Source organism: Gadus morhua, chromosome 7 (assembly GCF_902167405.1).
Source record: "Gadus morhua chromosome 7, gadMor3.0, whole genome shotgun sequence".
In the NCBI taxonomy this organism is placed as follows: Eukaryota; Metazoa; Chordata; class Actinopteri; order Gadiformes; family Gadidae; genus Gadus; species Gadus morhua.
In genome coordinates this window covers 22,812,458-22,818,300 of record NC_044054.1, presented here as the reverse complement: position 1 = coordinate 22,818,300, position 5,843 = coordinate 22,812,458, and positions in this window count along the sequence as shown.

Below are 5,843 nucleotides of genomic sequence, written 5' to 3'. Positions count from 1 at the left end.
TGGGTGTGTGTGTTTATCTGTTTGTACGTGTATGTGAGTAGATGTGTGTGTGTGTGTGTGTGTGTTTGTGTGTGTGTGTATTCATGGGTGAGATGTGTGTGTGAGTATGTATATGTGTGTATGTGTGTTTGTGTGTGCGTGTTTGTTTATGGGTGTTTGTGTTTGTGTGTGTCTGTGTGCGGTAAGTCGTTCCTCCTCTCCTCCTTCTGTCACAACTGGCTCCGATGCTCACAGGCTGCGGTTGCACTTGTCATTTCCATGTGGTTTCTGAGATGTGACTTTTAAGAACCGCTTTTCGGAAGGGAGGGCGAGGGGGAGGGAGGGGGAGGGAGGGGGAGGGGGAGGGAGGGGGAGGGGAGGGGCACCGTCAAGCTCCCGAGTGTCAGACGAACGACATGATTCCTTTCTATTTTGTCTTCATCCCCGTGGCTGTTTGATTTCACTCTGTATTTCCATTAGGGGGGGTTTTCTAAGGGACATTTGTGTGTGTCTGTTTCTGTGTGGCTCCAGACCAGGCACAAATCAGATTATATTGTGAGCCTGGTCACTTTGAGGTCTGACTCAATGCATCAAAGAAATACATATTTACGCGCCAGCATATATATGCACTGGCCCGTAGCTGAAGGGGCTCTGGCGTCGTCTGATAATCCTGAACAGTTGTGAGGTTGTTAGGATCTGACACATGAGTGGGCTTGCCTAACAACGGCGAACACAACAGCGTTTTTTGAAAGGTAGAAAATCAAGATATGAAGAGAGACTAAATTTAGTGACGGAGCTTTTTGAAGCATTGTTTTCGTCGTGCTTATTGTTTCAGCGGAATGGGAGCTATTTATGTATTTGTGGCGGGAGAGACATGCTTTCTCCGACAACAGTTTACAGGATGACATATTCACGTGAATAGGCTCATAAATATGAATGCATAGACATGGTAACGTGTGAGACGTGTATTATCTCAGGAGAACTGGGGTGGAAGGTACTGTCTGAACAGTTCACCATAAGAGTTTCATCAGAGTAGAACCCAACAGACTTGTCCTGCCCTTTCACTGGCTTTAACAATGCAGCGTGTTATCTGTAGGAACAGATAATGTGTTGGGGGGGGGGGGGATGTGGGATGTTATTTTAGGGGACTTTATATTTGGGCCTTGGTGATGTTTGCAGTGCAAGTATCAAAGTGTATCATACCTCAAGATCAAATTTACATGTGGAACTGAATGTTTTATAAGCAGTGATTGAGAGCTGACATGGTCGTATGTAGAATAATGTCATATATTACAGTACATTTTCTGAGTTTTTGTTGTTATTGTTGTGGTCTCATGGTACATGTTGATGGATTCATTTTTATTTCTGGTTTTGCTTTATGACAAAATGCATTGCTGTTATGCTGCATCAGGCATAGCAAGTGAAAGAAGCAAAACAGACTTTTCTGGTGCGTTGAAGAAGAGTGAGGTAATGGTGATAAATATGCGCAAAATATCTGCAACGTCACGTCTCAAATACATTTGAAAAACCTGTTTCAGAATAACACCCCTAAAGTGAGATCTAAAGCAAGTCACATCCTTATCCCATGAAGTTTGACGCAGATCCCAAAACAACCCCATAAATATTCAGCAAGGCGGGGTTGCAATATTTGATTTGTCATTCTCTGTACTTTGACTCAGCTCAGCACGTTTTTATTATCTGACTCAGTAGATCTTCTGTCATTTGTGCCTCTGGTCTGAGTTTATTGTGCATGTTGCCTTTTCATCATTCAGGCTATTTAAAAACTGAAAACATGACAAATACAATCATATTTATATATAATCACCAAATGTGTTCTCATTTTTCCATGTCAAGGCTTTGAAAAAAAGCTAAAAGGAAAATCTATTTGAGTCACCGGTAAAGGACTGACAAGCACTAGCTTTGTCTCTGGACAAGCCCTGTCAAATTCACCTTTTTCAGCTTCACTGGACGTGGATTTCTGACCTGCAGCACATCAGCTGTTGCCAATGTTACTCGCTGAAACCTTTTTTCTCTTTCTCCCCCTCATTCCATTTCTCAAGGTAATTTCACAAAAAGGCCATGCCACCCAATGGCCATATTCGCAAGCTCTGACGATAATGACGACCAATATGGCCCAAAAATGTCTGAAACACTTTTGTCGTGCTCTAAAGATGGATCGTAGTGCAGGTAGTGCTTCATGTTCGCCACAAAGACAACCTCTGCAGCTTTGTGGGAGTACAAAGCTATCTTATATATTAAAGATGGGACCGAAACAGGCTGCATAGCTTGGCATTTACTATATGTAAGTCGTTTACCCAACCCAAAGACAAATAACCCAAAGTGGTTAAAGGAGGTTATGTCTTTTTATCAGAGCTGATGATGTCATTACCATTCCACCATATGATCAATAGATGTATTGCTTTTCCATATTAGTTTGTTCATTATTGAAAAGATGAATGAATTAACTAATTAATGTATTTATTAATTATTGAATCAATTAATTTAATTCATTTTAAGGAAGTGGAGTTTAGTAACATTGGTTAAATTGATTTTAATAGTTCCATTCCTTTTCAAACAATAATGTTCAATGCAAATTCAGGCAAACTGTCATGATGCCATATTGTTGTTTTGTCGAGGATGTGAGTTCATCCACAGTGTGTGACTCACACGCTTAAAAGTGACATGGATCGTGAGGTTAATGATGTTTATAAATGAGGGTAGTAAAAATAATATTTATCAAAGAATCCACTACAGACAAGGACAACACAGTAAAGTGTGATCATGACTGAATGACACCATTACCAGTAATGGATGCATTAAATATACAGTGGAGGAACACACACACTACTGTGTAAACATTGCCTCTCACAGGGCTACACCAACTAAGATTTGCATTGATTACATAATTTAGGAAGGGTTTTTAAAATAGAGTCGTCAATGAGACCCGAAATTGATTATAGCTCACATCGATTCACGTGGGCTGGGCCAGAGGCTCATCGGATATCCTGTCTGTGCTAAGTACGAAAAAAATACGAGCGAGTATTCCTTTCGTTGTGAGCCCCCGACATTTTGGCTGGATCTTTAAAAGGTGGCGGACTCTGTCTCTGTCCGTCAGCCAACTGAATCATCAGAGATGAGTCACGGCCGAGTCGGCCAGCCACAGGAGTCATCTACATGATGGGATGTGTGTTGACTGTGAAAATCCTCTTGAAATAGCGGCGGGCAGAACAAAGAGAGGCTCATTAAAAATGTATCAAGGGTACAGCGCGGCCTGTGTTTCTCCTTGCTCAGGGATTCTCTGTGTCTCTATAAAGGCTGAGGACATTACTGCCATTCCCAACATTGGACTTAATGCCTCCCCATTTGTTGCAAGACATCAGGGCATGGCTCTTTACATGGCCTCATCATGCGCAGGCTTCATTATCCATGTTCCAGTTTCGGGCACACCCTGAGATGAATTGAGTGATGATGGTCTCTTTTATTTAGATTTAATATCTTCGTGACAAATGTATGCTTTATAGTTTTGATTGAGCTTTTGCACAAAAACACACACGTACAAAAACAGAAAGACACACACACTTCCTCTTGTCCTTGAACAATCATGGAACAGATGCTCGGGTGACTTTTCCTTTGTATTATCATCATGTAGCTGTACGGTCAGTGTCAACATCGCAAAAGCAATGTGGGTGAAGACCTCTAGTGAAAACATGGTTTCACATTTTCTGTGTTCTGTGTGGTCTACAGAGGGGTCCAGTGTGTGTCCCCAATAATAACGACCCTTGTACGCCTCGTGGAGAAACATCCACCCTCACACCCCACACCACCACAAGACGATCAGAGGCACAACTTTCCTGTAAATGCTTGCTGTAACAATGGAATTTCCCTCAGGATTAATAAAGCGTTCTCTTTTATAGGATAAGATAATGCACAAGACCATACAGACATGATCGGGAATGCTCCATCTGTCCCATCCTGCTGCCTCTCCTTCGGCAGGTTTAAAGGGTTGTGTCACCCTAGGTTGCCTTTATGAGTGACACTGAGAGAGGGGGTACTGACGCTGTGAGGCCTGGGACGTCTCCACAGCCAGCACAGGCACCGATATTGAACCTCTGTTCTTAACACAAGAACTGTATCAATACTCGTATCTAACGGATTTAGGAGATCACTTTAGAATGTCAGCCTAAGCGCAAAATGTGAAGAGGTCTAATATCAAAAGCCGGCAGGACTACCATCGAACTTCCACTATTTTCACTATTTTCAAAAATAAATACATAAAAAAACGTTGGAAGAAATGGAGAACAGGCAGAAAACACATCAACAGAAACAAAAGGAACCAACACACAGAGGCAGATAGGGAACTAAGATAACAAGGAACACGGGCGGACACAACAGCAAGAATCATTTCAACAATAATAGTCACGTTCTAGACGGAGCAAACACAGGTGTATCTCATGACGTTAATTATGGCCACTGACATACCTGTACACACCCCTAGTAAACCTAATGAGCTACACCTGCTGCCATCCCTGCTATTACAGATCTGTGATGAAGGCCTCTATGTAGTAGGGGCAGGATGGTGTTACAGTGGTTCAAGCCCTTCGATCTGAGACGGCAAACAACACTAGCGCTTTGGCCGTCTGCCCCTGTTATGCTAACACTTTACAACATATGCAGGGTACAGTGGTCCCAGCAGGCGAGTTTATGTGTGTGTTGGGGGGGGGGGGGGGGGGGGGGGGGGTTAAAGTGCGGCAATCCATCCCCTGCCAATTCAATCCGGCTTCTCGTGTGATTTTAAAATGTTTAAAGCGTGTCACCTAGTGAGTCCTGCTGCAGTAGCTCACGGCCCCTTAAGTTGTGTATGTTAATTTGTTTGTGAAACACTGATCACATTAGTGAGCAGTGGTGCAATGCAGTTGCTTGGCTGCTGAGTGTAGCCTTTTCCGTACCAGCGGATATCCCATTAGCTTAAGAGATTTATGAACGGGGGCTGGACAATTCAAACGCACACTGTTGTGCTTTCAACGGTGAGTGAGGGTTAATGGACACCTTGGCCAGGCAGGCGTAGGGTTATCGGTCATGCAAATTTGTTTTTAAGGATTCACCCGACTGACACAACTGACATGGTCAGTTGTGTGTTAATCTAATGCAGTAAGTGATTTACGGTAGTGCACGTTTACATTCAGTCTTTTAGCATAAGCTTTTTTTCAAAGCGAACCTCATAAACTGCGTGGTATGCACACTCGCTGTAGGCCTATCGTACAAGTGTCGGTGCTGTAAGAGATACTTTCTTTCTTGCCGTACAATTGTTAAAGACACATTTATTAATGTCAACATTATTATCATCCTCATAATTTGACGAAAGGTGTCAAATCATTTGTGTTTGTTTGTTTTGTTTTTCCTTGTTTAAATCTAGAGAAAGCCCACTTCCACTTCTACTTCTACTCCTTCCTTTCAGTGTGCTGGTCCGCTGAGGAGCACAGATGCTGCCTTCAGACATCCAGTGTTTTATTAGTCTGTGTCCGGCGTTACTTCACCGCCCGGGGACCCCTCTATTCCAACCACCGGCCTAGATTGGTTTCTCCGTGTTATGAAAGGGCCAACTTCAAAAGCTTGCAAAGCCTTGCTGCTTTACCCCCTCCCCCATTACCCCCAGCCCCACCCTCCCCCACAATTATGATGAAGGTCTTCTGAAAAAAGGAAGATGGAGGACAAGCAGGGGGAGTTTAGAACTTATTACGGCTGACCTGATTAAAGAGGACGTCCTGAATTTGGCTGTCCGTCGGGACTTTAAGGCGGAAGGTGCGGTCGGAGTTAACGAGCTAGCTGGTTCTACTGATGGCGGCGCAAGCTCACAGGGTCATACC